Source organism: Apodemus sylvaticus, chromosome 1 (assembly GCF_947179515.1).
Source record: "Apodemus sylvaticus chromosome 1, mApoSyl1.1, whole genome shotgun sequence".
Taxonomy (NCBI): Eukaryota; Metazoa; Chordata; class Mammalia; order Rodentia; family Muridae; genus Apodemus; species Apodemus sylvaticus.
The window spans coordinates 128,669,779-128,679,465 of record NC_067472.1 but is presented as its reverse complement, the minus strand read 5'-3'; the positions used below and the strand labels follow the sequence as shown (position 1 = coordinate 128,679,465).

Here is a 9,687-nt window from a genome sequence, read left to right as displayed (position 1 = left end):
CTAAGTGCGGGACTGGTGCATTCATGAGCCATCAAGTCTGGCTTCATCCTAACAACTCTGGTTTTCTTGACACAAGTCTCACTCTGTAGCCTCGGCTATCCTGAAACTTACTGTGTCAGTCTCAAACTGGTGTCGGTTTTCCCGACTCTGTTTCCTAATTGCTAGGATTATGAACTACAAATAAGCCACTGAGCCTGGCCCATAATGCTTTTAAACTTAAAATTTGAAGTTATAAAGTAATAGACATGCTATGACTTATTTTTAAATTTTATTTGTATGGGAGTTTGTCCCTGCGTGTATGTGTGTGCCTGGTGCCGGCGGAGGCCAGGGAAGGGTGCAGGATTCCCTGGAACTGGAATTGCAGATGGTTGTGAGCCGAGATGTGAGAGCTGGGAATCAGACCCGCATCTCTGGAAGAATAGTCAGTGCTCTTAATCATGTCTTCAGCTCCCTCCTCGCCTTTTAAATAAAAAAGCTGTATAAGCGTGGTGGTGCACGCCTGTAATCCCAGCACTCTGGGAGGCAGAGGCAGGTGGATTTCTGAGTTCAAGGCCAGCCTGGTCTACAGAGTGAGTTCCAGGACAGCCAGGGCTACACAGAGAAACCCTGTCATGAAAAAACAAAATCCAAAAAACAAAAAAAGCTGTCTAAATAGATAAACATATCGACATGTCAATGGCAGAATTATACTCATTTTATTTATAATACTAATATCTGAACTTTTAAATAATAGTGTTTACTTAATTTATTTCGTCATGGTTTTAAAAATGACTTGTGGGGCTGGACACACACACAAAATAAAATAAAATAACTGGCATTTTGAAATTCATCAAACAGGCATTAAGATGTCTTTCCTTTCATAAAACATCACTTAAACTAGTTTTGGCATGAAGTCTTCAGCTGGACAACAATAGAAACAACTTTTTTTTTTTTTTTTTTTTTTTTTTGGTTTTTTTGAGACAGGGTTTCTCTGTGTAGTTCTGGCTGTCCTGAAACTCAGAAACCCGCCTGCCTCTGCCTCCCAAGTGCTGGGGGGATTACAGGTGTGTACCACCATGCTCGGCTTGTATTTTTTTAATTCAAATTAAAATGTTTAAAAAGTTTAATGTAGGGCTGGAGAGATGGCTCAGCGGTTAAGAGCACTGACTGCTTTTCCAAAGGTCCTGAGTTCAAATCCCAGCAACCACATGGTGGCTCACAACCATCTGTAATGAGATCTGATGCCCTCTTCTGGTGTGTCTGAAGACAGCTACACTGTACTTGTGTATAACAATAAATAAATCTTTAAAAAAAAAGTTTAATGTAGATACTATGTCTGATTAAAGAGAACCTCCGATTCTTATCATGAGGTATTTGTTTCCATCTAAATTTTGCCTCCTTGTTTTTCTGGCTATGGATAGCACTTCTTAAAGAAGCTCGTCCAAATGACTCACTTATCCAAGCTAGAGGAGGAGAGGGGCTCTGGACGCACAGCCAGGGGCTTGAGAAGACAATCTCCCCATTCCCCCGCCTGCATGCATCCAGCCTGGCCAGAGCCCACAGTCTGCTCCGAGCCTCCCTACAGCTGGAAGCAGCTTCCTTCGCATTTCCTCTTCTAGGTTTTCAGGGGTCCCCAGCAGCTCCCCCTGCTCTGTCCAGCTCTACTTTAAACCCTATGATATCGTTTGTATATCTTGAATGCTTTCCCTCCCTTCACCCTTCCTCTCCCCGACCCCCTCCTCCTCTTCTCTCTCCTACTTTTCTAGTTCTGAGAATCATACACAGGGCTGCAGGCATGCAGGCAGGTGCTCTGCCCCTGAGGAAAACCATCAGCACCACGTTTTTGAAATTTAATTTACACACACACACACACACACACACACACACAAGTGATAAAGTATGCATTTTTAATTTTTATTTATTTATTTATTTTTATTTATGTATTTATTTATTTATTTATTTTTGTTTTTCGAGACAGGGTTTCTCTGTGTAGCCCTGGCTGTCCTGGAACTCACTCTGTAGACCAGGCTGGCCTCGAACTCAGAAATCCGCCTGCCTCTGCCTCCCAAGTGCTGGGATTAAAGGTGTGCGTCACCACTGCCCGGAACCATTTTTAATTTTATTATCTTTAATACTTTTTTACGGTCCAGTTGTCATCCACCTCTTGGTCCACCCTCCAACAGTCCCTCATCCCATTCCTCCCCCAGCATTCCCCCAGCCCCATCTCCAAGATGATGTCCCTAAACCCCGACCTCACCCCCACCAGACCTCCCCATTCCCTGAGGCCTCAAGTCTCCCTAGGGTTAGGCCCCTCTTCTCTGACTGAGGACAGACCAGGCAGTCCTCTGCTTTATATGTGTTGGGAGTCTAGGACCAACTGGTGTGAGCTGCTTTGGTGGTTCAGTGTCTGAGAGATCTCAGGGGTCCAGGTGAGTTGAGACTGCTGGTCCTCCTATGGAGTCACCCTCTTCCTCAGCTTCTTCCAGCCTTTCCCTACTTCGTACATAGGGGTCCCTGACTTCAGTCCAATGGTTGTAAGTATCTGTGGCTGTCTCAGTCAGCTTCTTGTTGGGCCTCTCGGAGGACAGCCATGCTAGGCTCCTGTCTGTAAGCACAACACAGTATCAGTAATAGTGTCAGGCCTTGGAGCCTCCCTTTGAGATGGATCCCAATTTGGGCTAATCACTGGACCTCCTTTCCTTCAGTCTCCTCTTCACTTTTGTCCCTGCAGTTCTTTTAGACAGGAACAATTAGGGGTCAGAGTTTTTGACTGTGAGATGGCAACCCCATCCCTCTACTCGATGCCCTGTCTTTCTACTGGAGACAGACTCTACAAGTTCCCTCTTCCCTCTGTTGGACATTTCATCTGAGGTCACTCCCTTTGAATCCTGAGAGTCTCTCACCTCCCAGGTGTCTGGTATATTCTAGAGGGCCCCCCCAGCTCCCCAGGGTTGCCTGTTTCCATTCACTCTACTGGCTCTCAGGGCTTTACTCCTGCCCCACCCCCAGTACCTCCACCCCCAATACCCTTAAAAGGACATCTTTCAGTTCCGTGGCAATAAGTACATTCACACTGTTGTGCAACTGCCACCCCATCCATATTCAGAACAGCTCTGGCCTTCATATCACATTTTATCTGTGTATGCACTTGGCTCACATGTGTGCATGTGTGTGTGCCTGTGTGAGTGTGTGTCGAAGCACATGTTTTCCAAGATGAAACTGATATCCAAGGCTGAAGCAGTTCCTGAGATGGAAGGAGGTTGCACAGCAATGGGACTATATATATTAGTGTTTTGGGGTTCAGGCTGCCCTTGAACTCACTACATAGCTAAGAATGGCCTTGAACTCCTGATCCTCCTACCTCCACTTTTCAAGTGCTAGGATTAGAGACTACAGGCAGTTTGTGGGGCCCAGGATGCTGGAGAGCCAGCAGGAGGAGGGCCAAGGCAGACTGAACCCAGCGTGGTGTTACAAGATGGAGAAGCACTCTGCAAACCGAGCTATCTGCAGGCGGCTTTGTCTGTGTTTTTGAAGAATGAATTTAAAAGGGATTTTCCAGCCCCGGTGGCCATGGAATTGGGTCTCAGTGCCCTCTGTACTGATTCAGGCCTCATGGGCTGGGCCCTGCTCCAGGGTGGGAAATTGCAGGGATTTTCTCTTGAAAGGGGAAGACACGGATTCCTCTGCACCACACTAGGATGCCCAGTTTACTCAGCCCTTCTCCAGGTTCTGGCCGTGGCTCATTAGAGGAGACTGCGATTCTGCCCAGTCGCCAACCATCTGAGGTATCCATTCTTTTTCTTTCCTGAGCTCAGTACCTGACTCATTCCGTGGGCCTTTATAATGCCTGCAGGTGTACTTGAGCCTTTTCCTCAGAGTAAAGTTATTCCCTACAGGGAAGGACCAAGGGCCGGCGAGAAGCAGGCGGGGGGGGGGGGTGTCTTGCAGTATGAGCAGCTTTGGAGCAGCGGTCTGGCCTCATACAGACTTTCAGTTCTGCTCAGGGGTCCCATGTTGCCCATCTGATCTGGCTTCTCTCATGAGAGGCTCTATGAGGAGATGCCACCCCCACCCTACCTTAGCCTTTGAATCTCCACATCTGCAAGGGGACACAGTGTTCCAGGCCATGCCACCTGATATGAGGGGTTCCTGGGCTCTGTGCCATCCTGATAAGGCAGGACTAGGCCATGCCTCACTGCCTTCAGGCACAGCTTGCTCCTCTGGCTAGAAAAGGGAGGGCCAGGCCCCCCGGAAGTCTGGGACCACACCAGCCTGTGGACAGATTCTGTACAGTGAGTACTGCCGTCGTCTGAGGGGGTGGGGGTGAGAGGAGAGCAGGGTCTTTGGTCTCTAGCTTGCAGGAATATCCCCCACCCCACCTTTCACAGCATCTCTAACACATACACACACACACACACACACACACACACACACAATTTCAGTGTACCTTAGATTGGTCTGCAACTCACTCTGTACCACAGCCCATAATGATCCTCCTGCCTCATCTTTCTAGTCTCAACCTGAATTTACAGGTGTAGAACACTATGGCTGAAATTCTTAATTAAAAGAGTTTAGACTCATTTTATTTTTACGTGTATGACTATTTTGCCTCCAAGTGTGCATGTATCTGTGGAGGTTGGAAGAAGCCATCTGATCTCTCGGGACTGGAGTCACAAATGGTTTGAACCACTAGGTGGGTGCTGGGAACCAAATCTGGATCCTCTACAAGAACAAGAACTCTCAACTGCTGAGCCATCTCTTTCACTCAACTGTAATATAATACTTATTTTTATGTGCGTGGTGTTTTGACTGCATGTAAGTCTGTCACCACATGTGAGCCTAGTACATAAGGAGACCAGAAGAGGGTGTCAGATACCCTGGGACTGGAGTTACAGACACTTGCGAGGTGGGAATGGAGGTGCTGGGATTTGAACCTGGGTCCTCTGGCAAAAACAGTAAGTACTCACAAATGCTGAGCCATCTCTTTACGGCCCCCTTCCCCATTTTCTTAAAGGGACTTGGCACTTTATTTTGCATAGGTGCATGCAAGCTACACAGCTAGTCCTGGCCACTGACTGCCCAGCTGTTAGAGTGGCAGAGTGAACAGTCCTCCATTAAAGAAAGGTGGAGATATGCATATGTTGTAGGCTTGCTGGATGTACAACCAGGAGGGGTGAGGCTTCCTGGTTGTACATCCAGCAAGCCTACAGCTGCCCTGGCTTGTATCCACTGGTAGTCCCTCCAGGGCTCTGGAGCACTGAATGGCCACCCCAATGCTGGCTGGGTGCTGGAGGGATCATAGAGACTGGAGGGGACTGTCTGCATATTTTGAGGGAAGCAGTGGGGACATTGGCAGAGACTAGATTCAGGCCTGGGCCTGGGCCTCTCTTGCTAGCTATGAGAATTAGACTGAGCCTCAGTTTCCTCATTTGTAAAAGGAATAAAATAATACTTGCCTTTCAGAATAACCATGACGCATGCCCAGCATCCTGACTGTCCCACTAGGTGCTAGAAATACTCCATTTCTCTTCTATTTATGGGGGAGAAAAGGAAACCTTCATTTTTCTCCAAAAGAAGGGGACTCTGTATCCCAAGTGCACTCAAGGTCTTTCAGGGGTGTATGAAGATGGGCGGGGGACTTCAATAACCCCCAGGTTTCTGCTTTTCACAGGCAAACTAAGAACAAGCAATTCTTTGGAAAGCAGAAGTCAGAGCCCTTCGTGGAGGGCTGCCACCGCCCCCTGCTGGTACTTTATGGTATCAGCCTGCATTTCTAACCGGAGAAATAAATTCTTGGTAATATTTCTACAAAATTTACAGAATAAGCATTTTACTGGGTCCTAAGGATACAAAGAGAAAGACGTTGCTTGTTGCAGTTTGAAAGTGAAGTGTTCTCCACAGTCTCTCGTGTTTGAACACTCAGTCCCCGGTCAGAGGTGGCTTTACTTATTTCTTTGCGAGTGTGGAACAAGGTGGGTCACTAGGGCCCATCTCATTTCTTACCTAAACACGCGGCTTCCCGATTCAGTGAGGTGTAAGTTTCACCCCAGCTGCTGCTGCCCGGCATTGAGCTGCCCGGCCTCCAAGTCCTCTCCACTGTGTGTGGGCAGTTGTATGGAGGGAGGTCTGAGAAGCACTGTGGGGAGTCGACTCTCTCCTTCCACCATGTGGAAGGTCTCTCTTATGTCCACCGTGCTGTGGGTTTCAAGCGAGCAGCCCTTCAAGCTTCCAGGAGATTCTCCCCGTCTCTGCCTCCCATTTTGCTGTGGAAGTGCTAGGATTACAGACAGAGCCACCCACAGCTTCTGGCTGGGAAAGAATTGAACTCTGGTCATCAGGTTTCCACACACACTGAGCCATGTCACCAAACCAGAAAAATGAGTTTTAATTTTAATTTATTTTAGATTTTATCGTTCTTAATTTTATTTTACCTTTTAAAGATTTATTTATTTATTCATTCATTTATTTATTTTATTATACTTACAGGCACGGGCCTAGAACCGCATGATGCCCACTGGACGGATATAAGCAGAGACCAAGAAAAATACTTTGAATATCTGAAGAGATGCTACCTTGATCTGCCCTGTGGCTGGAGAGTCTCCCCTAGGACCCTGGCCCTCAAATTGGAGACTTCTGTTAGAGACTGGACCTGATCTGCGGCTAAGATACAGCCAGCCCTAGGGAGAGAGGCTCAGGATGGTGGTAAGGAACTTACAGTGTGAACATTAAGTGATGACCCTCAGCATAATACAATACAACTTTTGTTATACTAAATACACGTATGTGCTTTCATGCTCACAACAGTGGTGATCCCAGCACTCAGGAGGCAGAGGCAGGTGGATCTACATGCGGGAGCCCAGCCTGAAAGAGAGCTTCAGAACAGTCAGGGCGGTTACATGGAGAAACTCTGCCTTGAAAAAACAACAACAAAATTATAACGTTGTCTGATGCACCTATGGATATTTGCAAAGGAAATATTTAAGGTATTTACAACAAGCTTTCTATACTTCTTTACATTTATATATTTATTGAGTTATTTACATGTATGTACATCTATGGGCATGCTCATGTGTATACGTGGGTAAGTGTGCATGTGGAGATCACAAGTCAACTTTGCGTATCGTATCACTCCACAGGCTTCTTGCTTTTTGAAAGCAGATCTCTCACTTGTGCCCGGAGCTGACTGCTTTGGTTAGGCTGGCTGCCCATCGAGCCCAGGCACCCACTCGTGTTTGCCGTGATAGGATGACAGATCAATACCACTATGACGTGATAGGACGACAGATCAATACCACTATGACTTGCTTTTCCTTTTTTGATGTATGGGTGTTCTGCCTGTGTGTCTGTCTGTGTACCACTCAGGGGCCTGGTGCCCTCAGAGGTCAGAGGACAGTGTCAGAACCCCCTGGAACTGGGGTTTCAGGCAGTCCTGACTTCCCACATGGATGCTGGAAACTAAGATCAGGTCCTCTGTTAGAGCAGCCAGTGCTCTTGACCAATGGGCCACCACCATCCTGTCAGCCCCTGCAGAAGCTAGCTTTTTTTTTTTTTTAAAGGTTTTGTTTTGCTTTGTTTTAAATATGGGCTCTGGGGATCAAACTCATGTCTACCTGCTGTGGAACAAGCACTGAACTGACTGAGCCATCTCCCCCATCCTGCTTTCTATAATGTCTTACTACACTTTACCAGTGGATTGTGTAAGTTGTGTGTAGAGAATGCAATAGAGAAACTACTAAAATAAATAAATAAATAAAATTACAGTCCATACAGTGGTTCTATCTTCTATCATCTTTTAACTTTTTAAAAGTTACATTTATTTATTCTGTGTGTGCATAGACCATGGTGCACATGTAGAGCTCAAAGGACAGCTTACAGGGTTGGTTCTCTCCATCATATAGGGGACCATGGTGCACATGTAGAGCTCAAAGGACAGCTTACAGGGTTGGCTCTCTCCATCATATAGGTCCCCGGAGAGTGAATTCCGGTTGTCAGGCTTGCTGGGAAGCCCCCTAGCCTCCTGAGCCATCTCAAGCCTTGTCCCCCACTTTTTATTAGAGAATTTTTGTAAACATATACAGAAGTAGGCACTGAGCCTGCACATACGTACCATCCACCACACTACCAGCAACCTTGGTCCATCCATCCCTATCTCCCCTATTTTTGAGAGGAAAAAAATTAGATAACCCCTGTATTCTTTTTTCACTGATTTCCATTTATACAATTACCCTATTTTTTCTTGATCCATCTCTACTGCCATAACAATATCACATGCCAGGCAGTTTATAAACAGAAGAAACTCATGCATTAAATTCTGGAGGTGCTGGGTGGTGGTGGCGCACGCCTTTAATTCCAGCACTTGGGAGGCAGAGGCAGGCAGATTTCTGAGTATGAGGCCAGCCTGGTCTACAGAGTGAGTTCCAGGACAGCCAAGGCTACACAGAAACCCTGTCTCGGAAAAAAAAAAAATTCTGGAGGCAGGAAGTCTAAGATCAAGTCCCCAGTAGGTTTCAGGTTTGCTGAGGAATCACTTTCTGGGCATCGATGGTACCTTAAACTATCTAGAAATTAAGCTAGCGGATGAGCTCCCTGGTCCAATTTCATGAGGATGCTAATCTCATTCTTTAGTGAGCCACCCTCAAAGTCATGCAGTCATCTCCCTAATGGCCCTACCTCCTAATTTGATCACATTCCTGATTGCGTTCCAAATTCCGACATGAATTTGAAGGTCATGTTTATATCATTCTCCAGCAAAGTTGGCACCTTCCACCCCAGGTTCTTGTTCCAATTGCATAACTTGGAAACACCTTGGCAAGTTCATCCAGGCTTAGGGTTTTAAATGGCAGCTAGATAACCATTGTTTTCAAGTTACCTCTTTGCCCCTATTTCTCCCACTGTCTATACTCCTGTGTCAAACTGCACACTTGAAACCCCACCTGGGGTTATTCTATGTGATGGCTGGTATATGCTTGGCCCAGAGAGGGGCACTATTAGGAGGTGTGGCCCTGTTGGAGTAGGTGTGTCACTGTGGGTGTGGGCTTAAGACCCTTACCCTAGCTGCCTGGAAGTCAGTCTTCAGATGAAGATGCAGAACTCTCAGCTACTCCTGCATCATACCTGCCTGGATGCTGCCATTGTAAGATCCTGACCCTCGGACAGTAGTACTTATTTTGAAACACCCAGAGTGAGATACCAATATGCAGATTGATGCGAAAGCAAGAGGTTTATTTTCTGGCACGTTGGGGTTGACCTTCAGTTAATCCCTCAAGGAGAGTGACTAGAAGGTGACCCCCAAATGGCTCTTCTATTTATTACAAACAGTTCTTATACTTTTTGAGGGACACAGGTTAACATCAGCAAAGTTACATTTCAAACTTATTGGCTAAGCATATTGATCTTTAAATCTATTGTCTAGCAAGCATGGGCAGATCATGACAGGCATTTGAACTCTACCTGGGACTTTCCAGAGGGTCAGGTGCCTATTGATCTTTCTGGGCATCGATGGTACCTTAAACTATCTAGAAATTAAGCTAGTGGATGAGCTCCCTGGTCCAATTTCATGAGGATGCTAATCTCATTCTTTAGTGAGCCACCCTCAAAGTCATGCAGTCATATCCCTAATGGCCCTACCTCCTAATTTGATCACATTCCTGATTACGTTCCAAATTCCGACTACATTCTGTAGTTTTTCTGAGAAGTTTTTACTTAAAA

At 46.4% G+C, this 9,687-nt stretch overlaps 1 long non-coding RNA gene across 2 annotated transcripts; it reads left to right on the top strand.

Annotated features, from left to right (window-relative positions):
* The first annotated feature begins 4,195 nt into the window (after window positions 1-4,195).
* Window positions 4,196-7,732, top strand: LOC127681733 (uncharacterized). 2 transcript variants are annotated; one of them, XR_007977163.1, is made up of 5 exons: window positions 4,196-4,271; window positions 5,651-5,775; window positions 6,466-6,681; window positions 6,784-6,962; window positions 7,116-7,732. It is a non-coding gene; the product is annotated as an uncharacterized LOC127681733 (long non-coding RNA). The 2 variants fall into 2 exon arrangements; XR_007977164.1 differs by lacking the exon at window positions 5,651-5,775.
* Window positions 7,733-9,687: the final 1,955 nt, after the last annotated feature.